The sequence below is a fragment of the Haliotis cracherodii genome, unplaced genomic scaffold, assembly GCF_022045235.1.
Source record: "Haliotis cracherodii isolate W230 unplaced genomic scaffold, xgHalCrac1.p SCAF_8, whole genome shotgun sequence".
NCBI classification, from domain to species: Eukaryota; Metazoa; Mollusca; class Gastropoda; order Lepetellida; family Haliotidae; genus Haliotis; species Haliotis cracherodii.
In genome coordinates, this window is record NW_027266341.1 from 4,779,575 (window position 1) to 4,792,091 (window position 12,517).

The following is a 12,517-nucleotide window of genomic DNA, read 5'->3' on the forward strand; positions in this document are numbered from 1 at the left end:
AGCAATACTAGTTGTTCTATCAACCATACTGATGCCACGTAAATGGCTTTTTTGGAATTGGAAATATGTGGTTAGGCAAAATAAGATTTTGAGATTCAACAAACTGTATTCATGCTACCAAAACAATGGCACAATGGGTGATGCCTACCATCGATAGTTCAAACTTGCAACAACACATAAAAACTGCATCAAATCACCTTCGTCGTCGCAGATAACCCCAGGGATAAAATATTATTCCTCATCCCTATCATTCATTCTTTTGCCTCCCCAACAAAAACCCGCCCATCCCCATCCACCACTATCCTATTTCATTTTGATGATACCTATGAACATGAGTCTGGCTTTTCGCTGCTTTTAGTAATATTCCAGATGCATACATTGTACGGGGGAGTCAAACCGGGCCATATGTGTCACGAACTTATGCAATAAATAGTGGGCTACGCACCGCCCAGAAATATCTTAGAACTGGTCTAAATACTATCTGAACCCGAAAACTGAAAATGACCTGTCCCATGACTCGAATATTGTAGACACAAAGCTGGAATAATGTTGCGGGCAGCGTTACACAACAATCAAAGCAACATAGCAGAAAACCAACCTTTGAAACTGTGAAGCCTTGGTGTCACGGGACTCGATGTCTAGGGACTAACTATTCGTAAGGAGCATTCAGCATCCCTGGCACTCATGAGAAAGTGGTTCCGTTTTTCGTTACTCAAATCTCAGCCTGAAGCGCGCACCACTACTATGAAGGGTACGAAACGACAGCCAAGCTCATTGAAGCATCGAATGCAACAGACATAATTACCGAGAGACCACTTGACGTGTGATAAACAAGCGGTATCATGGCACAAGGAGCATGAATGTCGATGTCATTACCTGGACTGGCGTCGGCAATAGCCTATGTCCTGGCTTACACTTAGATTTCCATCATTCTGTAACGGCAAATTGTGATGTAAATACTGATCAATACCACTAACATTGTCCCCTTCAACCCATTAGGAAATATGTCCTTCTTGTCGTGCTCTCATCCCACTTCCTTTACACAGAAATGCTCTTTAAAGAAAACATATTTCGTGATATGTTTGTAAAGACGCTACAATGACGATAATTGCACCCAGTGCTCTTGGATGATTGTTCTGTATTATGTGAACAATAAAATTAGATGACATAAACTTGTAACGGAATCTGTCCGTGTCCAAACCCTTTCACGTATTGATGTTGAATGGGAAATGAAACTTATATGCAAATATATGCACCATTAAATCTTGTTGTTTCTGAAAGCAACAAAGAGAAAATAAGATTGGGATACAATTTGGTGTATCTGTGTCCATGTTTCGCTAAATGTAAGCTGTAAGTCCGGGCGAAATAATCGAACTAAATCATCTAAAGTAAGCGAGATTCTGCTACTAGACACATAGTTGTATTGGTTTGTAGTGTGGATGTTATGTGCCAAATCACCAGTGACATCTTCGCTGTGATGGTACAAGTCCATAGACGTGTTTACATGTCGGCATTCAAGTGTAGCAACATGTATGTAGGAGCGTTTTTATGTTTATGTTTTGTATTCGTGTCTCTCTTCGCCTGACTGACGTTTCAAGAAGATGGAAAATAACACATTGTCATCACAAATTCAAACCCAAATACCTCTAGCATGTTGATTTAGAAACAAATGTTGAAGTTAAGGGTGCCCACGGTAGATTAAAACACAATTTGGGACCGCCTCCGTGGTTTAGTGGTAGAGCGAGAACAAGAACTGGTCGGCCCGGAGTCAGTATACTGTGTCTGAGTGGGGTATTCATGTTAAACTGCGGCATGGTAGCTCAGTGGGCTAGCACTATAAATCGGCATCACCCCGGACTAGTACAAGCAGCCACACACACACACACGTACATGAACGTCGCTAGATAAGTTCAAAAATCTTGGACGCGACGTTAAAACCAATTTCACCTAACCTGTATATACATGTATATATGACACTCGGAGACACTCGGGCGACGTTCTCTATGTATGGACTGCCTAATCTGTATTTTGTGCATGGGCATTAACATTTCTTCCTTGTTAACCTGTTTGTAAAATTAAATTTGCCCTAATCTAGATCTCTATCAATAACATCAAACTAGCGGAGTACGTATCGATAGCTTATCCATTAGACAAATCAAATAATCTAGGGCTTCAGTTTCGCATAAAAGTTTTAAACTTTGCACAGAAAAACTACATTGCAGGAACATTGCGTTTATGTTTCCAATACCATCTGTTTCCTTCTATCAAGCAATAATTCCCAAGCACTTGTCCTCACAGAGTACACTTCACACAAGTGCCAATTTGGCCAATTTAGCCAAGAGACCTGTCACAGTTTCAGTATGACCTCATTCCCAAATTCCCCCGAAGGATAATATAATTATCCTTGCCATTGACAGCTGTCGAATTCAATTCTTGTGTAAGTGTATATGACTTCTTCCTTCAATGGATCACAGGTGTTACCGAAGGGACAGGACATGCTCACCTGAGAGTGAGAGAGTTGAATCTAACGCCACTTTCAACATCATACCACTGATTTCACGGTGTGTCAACTTCATGTCGGAGGAAATCTTGAAGTAATATCTTTGTAGGAGACATCTCCAGATTGTTTGTTTGTTGTTCTCCGCCGCACTCAGCTTTATTCCAGTTGTGTGACGGCGGTCTGTAAATAATCGAGTCTGTACCAGATAATGCAGTGATTGGTATCATGAGCATCGATCCATGCAATTGGGATACGATGACATGCATCAACCATCTGAGCGAGCGATCCCGTTAGTCGGCTCTTACAACAAATATAATCGCCTTTTACGGCATATTCGAACCCAGATCGTAATGGTCAGGCAGAAGCATGGTCGAGGATTTGTTTAAAAATAAAAGGTCACGAGGTGTAATGTCATTCATACGTAGCTTCGCTACCGGACCAATCCGAATGCAGGATTCTGAAATGGCAAGGAATAATTTGTATATCTCCTTTCGTCGGAGCTCATGTCGAGGTACAACACGCAACGCAGTCGATGTTCCAGTAACTCCAGTAAAAAAATGATTGCACTTAATTTCCCTTACTGATGGAACGTCCGTCCGACCCAGTTACGACTGTAAGGTCACGCGTTGGTACAGTTCCATAGCATACATAAACCACAACACAAGGCCTTCGAGAACTGTGGACGTCTATTAGCATCGTTATTGTCAATAAGTCCATGTTTGGTGCAAGATGACTATACTGAACATGAACAGATAGCTGGTAGAGGTTTTCTCCTGGTGCTATAATTTATTCATACATTGCCAACCAAGCATTGCCAGAGACACCTGAACACTATATTGTGTTCCAATGAGGCGTGACCAGTCTGCTGGGGGATTTATCTGTTCTAATGTTGTTAAGCGGAGGTAAGTGCACATAATTAATGCATAATAAACTATATGTTTTTTACTTATTAAATAGTGAGTAAGTGAGTGAGTTAATATTTAACGTCACATCGGCAGTATTTCAGCCATATCGTGACAAGAAGTTATACATTAATGATACATATATTTAGACTATATAAAAACCTGTCAACGATGGACAGTACAATAACTAGAAAATCACAGATTTGTTTTAAAACTAGTTTCTTAATAATAGTTTATGAAAAGTAGGAACATATATATTCCCGAGATGCATAAGTCTTATGTCTTTTCTCGCATGATACCCAGAGTGTGGTCCAAATAGTGAATATGGGTGAGTGAGTGAATTTAATTTAACACCGTTTTGAACAATATTTGATTTTACCATAGGTCGTCAGTTTCATTTAATGTTGGGAACAATTCGAAAGGATTCTTAGACGTTTACCAATTTGTGAAACTCGGGTATGGTGCTGAGAAACAAGGAATCATAATTAGGGCGAATCCGGGATTCGAACCAATAATCATTGGATTCTGAGACAGCGATTTAAGACAGTCGACAGTTTTGGTGAATATTTCTTATGAATTCGAAAAAGGTTTTGTTAAACTAAACAACGGTAAAAAGTTCAATGCTGATAGCAAAGCAATTACGATAAGTTAATTAATTACACGCGTGAATCTATATTACCAGAATGGTGGTAGTAGTAGCAGTTGAATTGCTCTTTGTTAATTACTGATGATTTGGTGTACCGAGAGTTTGTATTGGAATTGAACACTAACCATTATTTCACTTATATCACGAGGGCTTGAGAGGAAAGTCAGAGAGTCCCTATGATGTTTACCACTTATCAAATGAGCAGCATGGACGGAATCGCCACACTGGACGCTACAGCAATAGTCCGCATTGGTAGATCCGCGTCATTGTGATAAGCACCATGGGAAAGTATGTGTGCTTTATCGGATAATAAGTACCACGATTAATATATAGCCAGAGCTGATTTATTGTCGCAACGACCAACCTACAGCAACCTGAAAAGAGATCGAAACGTCGTACTGTTGTCCCAGTTTCCAGAATAAGTTTGCAGGGAAATCACAAAAGGCATTAACGTACAAAGTAAATACTTAACAGACTGGGACGGGGCACCATGCTTGGAATGTTTCTGTAATTAACCTTATTTCATCGTGAATGGCCTGCGGCAAACAGTCAATCAAATCCAGTAACCTTTTATTAGCTATTTTTGACAATTATTTTGTTTATTTCGTGCCATGTCATCTACACAATCAAGCTAAGTCTATGCTTAATTTACATAACTTTCAATGAAGGAAACGCGGCTTTGCACAATAGCTTACCTGACTGCATTCTAAATATACGTAAAACCAACAGCTGAAGAAGGAAACCCGGCATCTCCAAATGCGTAAATCCGTCGAGAATCAAACTGTGAACTTTCCCTTCATGTCGAGCAGGAGCTCCAGCCACTGGTGTCTACGTTTTACAACCTTCGAGACACAGTCGGACATGCTCTTTCTACAAAGACTTCATACGACTCTTGGGGACCTTTCCAAATTTGAAACATCAGAGAAAAAACTGATGTCTGTTGCAATTCCCATTTCCATGTGATCAATGTACTTGCCATTGTGTTTGAGCCAGGTGCAACCGGTGGGGCAGTATACGCTCCCTTTTTCGCCAGCACCTGGCACCTGATTGATAAATACATTCGTATGATATGGTCGGAATCGTGCAAAGACTCTATTGCCGGCATAGACTTCTTATGTTTATGGAAAGGGTTCTTTTCGCTTTTCTTTACATTAACTAGCTGATATACACCTAGTACAAGAGGATAATTGGAGATCAGATGCCTACACCTTTGAAATACTTGGTCTATATAGAAAAGTTGAGTCTCAATAACAGGTCGTTGGATTCTTGTGAGATTATTGATTAAACCATTTTTTAAAGATGGAGAGAGGAAATTGCATAGATCATATATTGATATGCCAACCATTTGATTGTTATCAACTATCAGAGCAAACCTAACCAAATGTTGAATTCAACAATAGTCTGGATAAACCATAAGTACAGCTTTTGATTACAGTTGAAGAAATGTCAGGAAACACACCAACATGTAAGACTATGAGAAGATGTCTTTACTGATGATGGTTTGTGATGGATATACTATATTGAAGATGACTATTCACAAGCCATTTCATTGACAGTTTGAAGCTGAAACGGAAACTATCACGAAAAATCGAAGAAATCTAAATTGAAAAACATGAAAGTGCATCTAATGTATTAAATGGCATGACCATATCATCCTACACAAAAGGTCTTTTCGACTCGCTCGGTCTTCGTTTCGCTATACATTGTAAATTTTAAGTCTCCCAACTGTTGATTATGTCCAGCAGTTGATAATTAACACAATACACTGCTTCTTAAAACTATGGAAATGGTTTGTCGCCTTTATTTCATATTCAGTGTTACACAAGTCACATGTTTATTAAAAACATTTTATATGTCAACAATTAACAAGTATAACGAATGGCAAGTGTGGGTTCGAATCCCGGACGGGACTCAACCCAAAAAAGTACGAGAATCTGTACTTTACTAAGAAAGTGTTATCCCAAATATAACATTCGTTACATTTGACCACTTTCTAAATGATATTGTGCAGTCAATTAACAAGTAGATATGAATACTGGGCACATACACCCTGATTAGGTTCAGAGTGTATGGCCTGCACACATTGCGAATATCTGTGCAAATACACCACACACGTTGCACTCTAGCAACCATAATTGCTTACGTTTTAAATACATATCCACTTCACCTATTTTAAGTCAATGCGATCTCAGAAACATGTACTTTCTTGAACTTGCAGGATTTGGACTTCTGACACGAGGAAATACATGTAGGTGCGGCTAGAATGAGCGACAGATTGGTTTACATTTGTTAACAAATCAGCTTCATTCGAAACTCATGTTTGATAATAGGAGTGAGTGAGTGAGTGTGTTCCAGTTATATCACAGCGTGTCGGCTTCATGTGTGAGGAAAGCCCGAAATGATGCAGGTATCAGACGTTTACCACTTCGGTGAAACCCACGAGCACGGGTATGGTGCTGACAAACCTAGATATATCTATACAAACCTGTACGTATCTGGCAACAACTGCTGAAAGTGTTTGCTGTTTAATGACGAACTTCATATACCCTTATCATACCTACTCCTGTGTCCCCATCACGCTTTGTCTTCCATGTATGAAGACTATACCTAGTCCTGCGCCATGACTGAGGAATGTATGCATTTTATGAAAACAAAACCAATTTAGATTTATACAAAAGCAAGTCTTCATCAGCATCAGGAAAATTAATTGTTTTAATTTTAGGGGAGAGCAATGCATTGCGTTATAAAAGACTTCACAGACCATATGTTATACTGAGATTGCACCTTGAAATGTAAGTTGTTACTTGTAAGAAAATAGTAATTTAACTTCGTCGTGCCGTTTCAAAATCAAGCCTTTATATTCTTCGTACCATTGAAAGAAAAAATATCAATATTTACATGTCTAATTCACGGGAACTTTTACATAAACTGGAAAGTCTCCTTAATATTCTGCCACGATTTAAAGAAAATATTACTTTCGTTTCGTGTGCATCCGCAACTGCATTCCCAACAAATCCAGCAAAGGTTAAATTCATGTTATATGAGCAAGAAATTTGCAGAGGCCACGTCGTCTGAGAGTGTATACCGTATGTAACTAATGCAACTGCAACTGTCCCTCTGATTGGCGCTACCGTGGATTACTCAGTGTCGTGATTATCGATTCCAGCCTTCATCGTGAAGACAATGCTCCATAATTACATACGAACATTTGTCATAAACTATAGAAGACGTCCGTCAATAATCAATGCAGTGTTGTAAATTTCCTAATTGTATAGGGGGAGGTAGAAGGCACATAATTAGGGGAACTAACGCAAGTACTTCAGGAATATCAATATAGGCTCCGATGGTGATGTTTCCTTATAAATTTGTAATGCCATTATGCAGGCTTTCTTTGGCAGACCTTTGTGAACAACAGGTAGCTGAGACGAATGTATGGTTATACTTCTGTGAAATAATTCACGATTCATCAATAACGGAAGTCTGCGTATACATTGTTATCTATGTCAAATGTTTTTGAAATGTATGGAGCTATCGATAGTGAAACCTCATGTCGGTATGGTATGTACCAACGACGAGTTCGCATGTCGTCATTAACCATATGAAAATACACGATTAGATGTATTGAAACGTCGCACGTGAACTTGGAAATCAGTGTGTAAACATTGTTGCCTGTTACTAGAACATTCTCACGAATAGAAGGGCTGATGTTGTTTTTGTATTACACTGTAGATTTAACATGGTGTGTTCGTTTGTAATGTCGATGCTGCCATGTGTATATTCTAACAGGAGTTGTAGCCTGAAACTAGCCTTAACATGTACTTATCGAAAGAAAAAACGAACATGGCCAATGTCCAAATGGTAACCTAGCTGGAGTTACCTTGTGTCAACATAACAAAGGCCACGTGTACATCCAACATACCCATCTCAAGCCTACCTGACGAGAATCACAATGACATCCACTCACATCATTAAACACCACTAACTGCCTCGCCACAGCAGCAACAAAACAACAGCCCCCGTCCCCCCGATCCAGCCCAAAGTGTACCAATCCCCAACACTCAACGCTACTCACTCCAGAAACGTCCACTGTATCCAGGATCACAACACTCAGACAAACCAACACCACGGCATATATAGGTCATAGCAATGACAGGCAGGCGTAATATCTATTACGGCAGTGTGGGGGATAACAGGAGTCAAAACAATTAACGCTAAATAAGCTAATAGATAAGCTTACCTTGTTGCATCCAGCGTCTATAGTATGAGGTCTATGGTTAACCACTGTTCGCTACTGCTACAGCCGCCTGGCAGATATATTGATCGCTAACTCAGTAGAAGAATGTTTCCCTATGAGGACGGAGAAGGCTGACTCGCACGATCAGCAGTCAAACCGGCCTATGGAGAATTGGAGCTGGGGCTTTTCACTTCATGGGCAGATGCAGCCTATTCGTCGCATCTCGTGACATAGTGGTTTATTTGCTCCTAATAAGATGTGGATTTGGCAGAAGAATAAGAACTGGCGACCAACCGAGGCATTTATTTTACCGTAACTGAATCATATGTGCATTAGAGCTGAAAGTAGCCTATTGCTGACCACGGAAGGATCTAATGGGATGGCGTTTTCAGGAGTATCTTTTACGATTTCACTTTTGAACCGTGTCAGAGAGAAAGCTACATGTGTTAAGACTCTTTGGAGTGAAAGTCGATGTCGTCAAGCAAAAATCAATAGGATTTTGAATAGATAAATACTATGCTAAGGGAATATTTCTGTTTCAAAGAGTGCAGTGTGCATCGGAGCGCAAATTCTTTAGAGACTTTCAGATGTATCGACTTCGTCAACACAATTTCCGTTAAATTTGAATTTGTGATGACTTTGAACTCCATCCTAGAACGAGGAAGATTGAATAAGATTACTCGGTGAACTTGGGCGTGGTAGTGCACATCTATATCTAACAGCAAGGGTCACTGCACTGATGGGAAGCTGGAGAATATTATCAGCACAGAAACACGTGTGCGGTTTGTTTGTTGTTTTACGCCGCACTCAGCAATATTCCAGCTATATGACGGCGGTCTGTAAATAATCGAGTCTGGACCTGACAATCCAGTGATTAACATTATGAGCATCGATCCACGCAATTGGGACCGATGACATGCATCAACCAAGTCAGCGAGCCAGACTACCCGATCCCGTCAGTCGCCTTTCAGAACAAGCATAGTCGCCTTTTACGGCAAGCATGGGTTGCTGAAGACCTGTTCTACCCCGAATCTTCACGGGTCACACGTGTGCGGTAATGTATATGTAATATCGTTATTGCTGAATTATTATTTACAGATTAAGAAAAAATAACGCAGCAAAGAGGGTTTGGCACAGTGACATCATCAACTGCGGGTCCTTGTCCCCTTCACACGCAGGCCTCAAAGGCACCGAGAACAACGTTGGGTCGGACAATTGGTACTTGGGATATAAGCTTAACATTTCGAAAGCGAGGTCTGCACATTTGTCATGTTTCTCCTGGATCTTGTCAATCACATTAATGTCAATAGGGACAGAATTCAATGATGTAAAATAATTCATTGGATTTATGAAAAAGGACAAGATCAGGTTTGTTGGGCTGGATAGGTCTGACGGTGTTTAAGGGCGTATTCCAAAGAATTTGGTTTTTATCATATTTAATGAAACGCTCTACGTATTCCGGGTCGTACCATAGATGATCACTGTCTCAAAACCACCAGCATAGCGAGGACGGTAATAATAGGATCGAGCCACTCCATCATGTCGCTTAAGAGACTGTGTTTGTGCCAAAGCTAGGCAACTACTGACAAGGTGTTGAACAGTCTCATAAAATTCGTTGAATTATTTTTCATATTTACATTCTGATGCAAAATCACACATTGATGGGTTGGGGTGGTAAGTGACTGGTCCTGAGCAGCAACCAGAAAGCCTTCTATTTTACTTTTCAGGTCAGGCGACTTCATCCTAGCGAAAGACTCTGCAAGGCTGCTTATCTTCTCAACTCTCTACTCAATTACACGATGCAGTGGTCGTTCCAAAAGCCTCTCCCTGGAAAACTGAGTCTGAGGCGATTTGATATGGCACTTCGCTTGGTTGACACTCGTTTCTGTTTCGTCCAGTTATACAAAACCATCAACAAAATCAACATTGACGTTGAGATTATGGCCTACACCCTTGTTTCGTTTAAGAAAATTGTGGAATGCCTTGTTTTCATAAGTCATGACATGTTTCACAAAAGGATCATCAGACACATAAATGTGTGCAAAGGTGCATATTATTATTATTATTATTATTATTATTATTATTATTATTATTATATCGTTGTTGTAGTTGTTGTCATTATCATTATATCATACTCAAGCACACACCTTGTTTGCTGTTAGCCCTTATATTATTATACTAAATTATTTTCCATAAACATACTCTTTTACTACTTTAAATTACTTTAAATAAGTCAAACATGACGAGATTAGATACATAGATTTTATCACGCGAGTGTGTTTGGGGATGGTAAATATCCCGCATTGGGAATAAACGCTTCCAAAAAAGAAACGCATAGATGTTTTGAGAATTCCAATTAGATTTGTTTTTCCCAGCAATCGTCATAAAGATAATTCTTATGTTTGATTCCCGTTAATCATGTCATGTTTTTTTGTGCATTGCGCGCAAACACATCTCAAAATGTTTTTTTTGTAAACGTTTATCCAAGGATGCACGGAAATTGCTTTCTGAAAAGGTTTTCAACACAATGCACGTGTAAAGTGTTGGAAACAAGAGTAGAGACACTGTTTATAAAAGACCATACAAAATTCATCAGGACATTACGAATTTTCTGACGTGAACGGAGATCGAAAAATGCCAATATAAACTGCAGCTGTCCGAAATCTCGCCATTGGACGTTTGGAAGCACGGGAGTCCCAGTCTGCCGTTGCAAGACACTTCACCAAGGCAACATATCTCGACTATGGGATCGATACACCCGCACTAATTCGGCTTAAGAGCATCCCAGAAGTGGAAGACCAAGACTGACCACCCCTACTCAAGATCGGTACATCCGGTTGCATCACCTTCGGAATCGATTTGCTTCAGCAACGGACACTGCAGGACAAGTACCTGGTATGCGAAGAATTTCCGACCAAACCATCAGAAATCGTCTGAGGGAAGTGGGAATTCGAGCGAGACGACCAAATGTTGGACCTGTCTTGCGACGTCTACACCGTCAACGACGTGTCCGGTGGTGCAACAGAGTACAACGGAGTTTTTTTGTTGTTTTTTTACAACAGAGTGCGTGGGATCTCAGGAACTGGCAACGCGTTTGGTTCAGCGATGAGTCACATTTTCTTCTTCAACGACGGGATGGAAGTCAACGTGTATACCGACGTCGACATGAACGTTTTGCGCCGAACTGCTTTCGACAGGTGGACCGATTTGGTTGAGGGAGTGTCGAGATGTGGGGAGCTATATCCTACACGGGTAGATCACAGTAAGTTGTTGTCCAGGGCAATCTTAACCGATACATAGACCAAATTCTGCGTCCTCCCCTCCTCCCAACTTTGCACCGCCAGAGGGAGCTGTTCCAACATGACAACGCTCGGCCCCACACAGCACGTGCAACAGTTAATTTTCTTGTTAATGCGAGCATCAATGTCCTTCCATAGGCGTCCAAATCGCTTTATCTCAACCCGATTGAACATTTGTGGGACGAACTTGATCGACGCGTCTGTCAACGTCCCCACACACTTGCACAACTCGCCAACGTCTTACAGGAGGAATGGCGAAGAATTCCCCACGAAAAAATCCGAAAAGGAGGTGTCGAGCAGTGACGGCTGCAAGAGGTGGTGTGACCAGGTACTGACCATGACGCCCCCTTGTGGCTACACATGTGCAATGACTTAACTGAATTAATGCTGACAATGACGACAATGCTTTTGTCGATCACTGTGTCTAATTTCATTGATTGTGTTCACGCATATTCACATCCGCTTAATAACTATCCTTATTTTTTAACTATGCGTTTCTTTTTTTTAAGAGAGTACATAGTGTTTATTCCTAATACAGGATATTTACCATCCCAAAACACACAAGCGTGATAACCTCTTTATCATATCATGCCATTCTTTAATTCTGTGCTTAAAAATCGCTTCCCCTCTCTTTCATAAACATTATCGAAACATTGCGAGTTTTCCGAATGCGCGCATTAATATTTATTACGTCAAAGGGTAAGTGATGTGTCATTCGGACTGTGACAGTAGTATAGTTCCAACTGAAATCTGTTTCTTATACAGTGGCGAAGCAACATATACGCAAAACAACACTTGATTTTACTTGCCTTTCGCGGCAATCCATCGGTCTGTCTGCTAGAGTAACTGCCCTTTGTCAAAGGGAAGCTATTCTAACCCTCGTCCATGAGACGTCACGGTCACGTTCAGACGTTGTTGACAGTCGGCCTGTCCTGT

The 12,517-nt window shown here is 40.6% G+C and overlaps 1 protein-coding gene across 3 annotated transcripts in view; it reads right to left on the minus strand.

Moving 5' to 3' along the window:
* Window positions 1-8,413, minus strand: part of LOC139450159 (glycine receptor subunit alpha-2-like) — an 86,243-nt gene extending 77,830 nt beyond the window's left edge. For all 3 annotated transcript variants that reach the window (XM_071231830.1, XM_071231831.1, XM_071231828.1), the window contains exon 1: window positions 8,286-8,413. The gene's annotated coding sequence lies outside the window, so the exon portion shown is untranslated. The remainder of the gene's footprint in view (window positions 1-8,285) is intronic.
* Window positions 8,414-12,517: the final 4,104 nt, after the last annotated feature.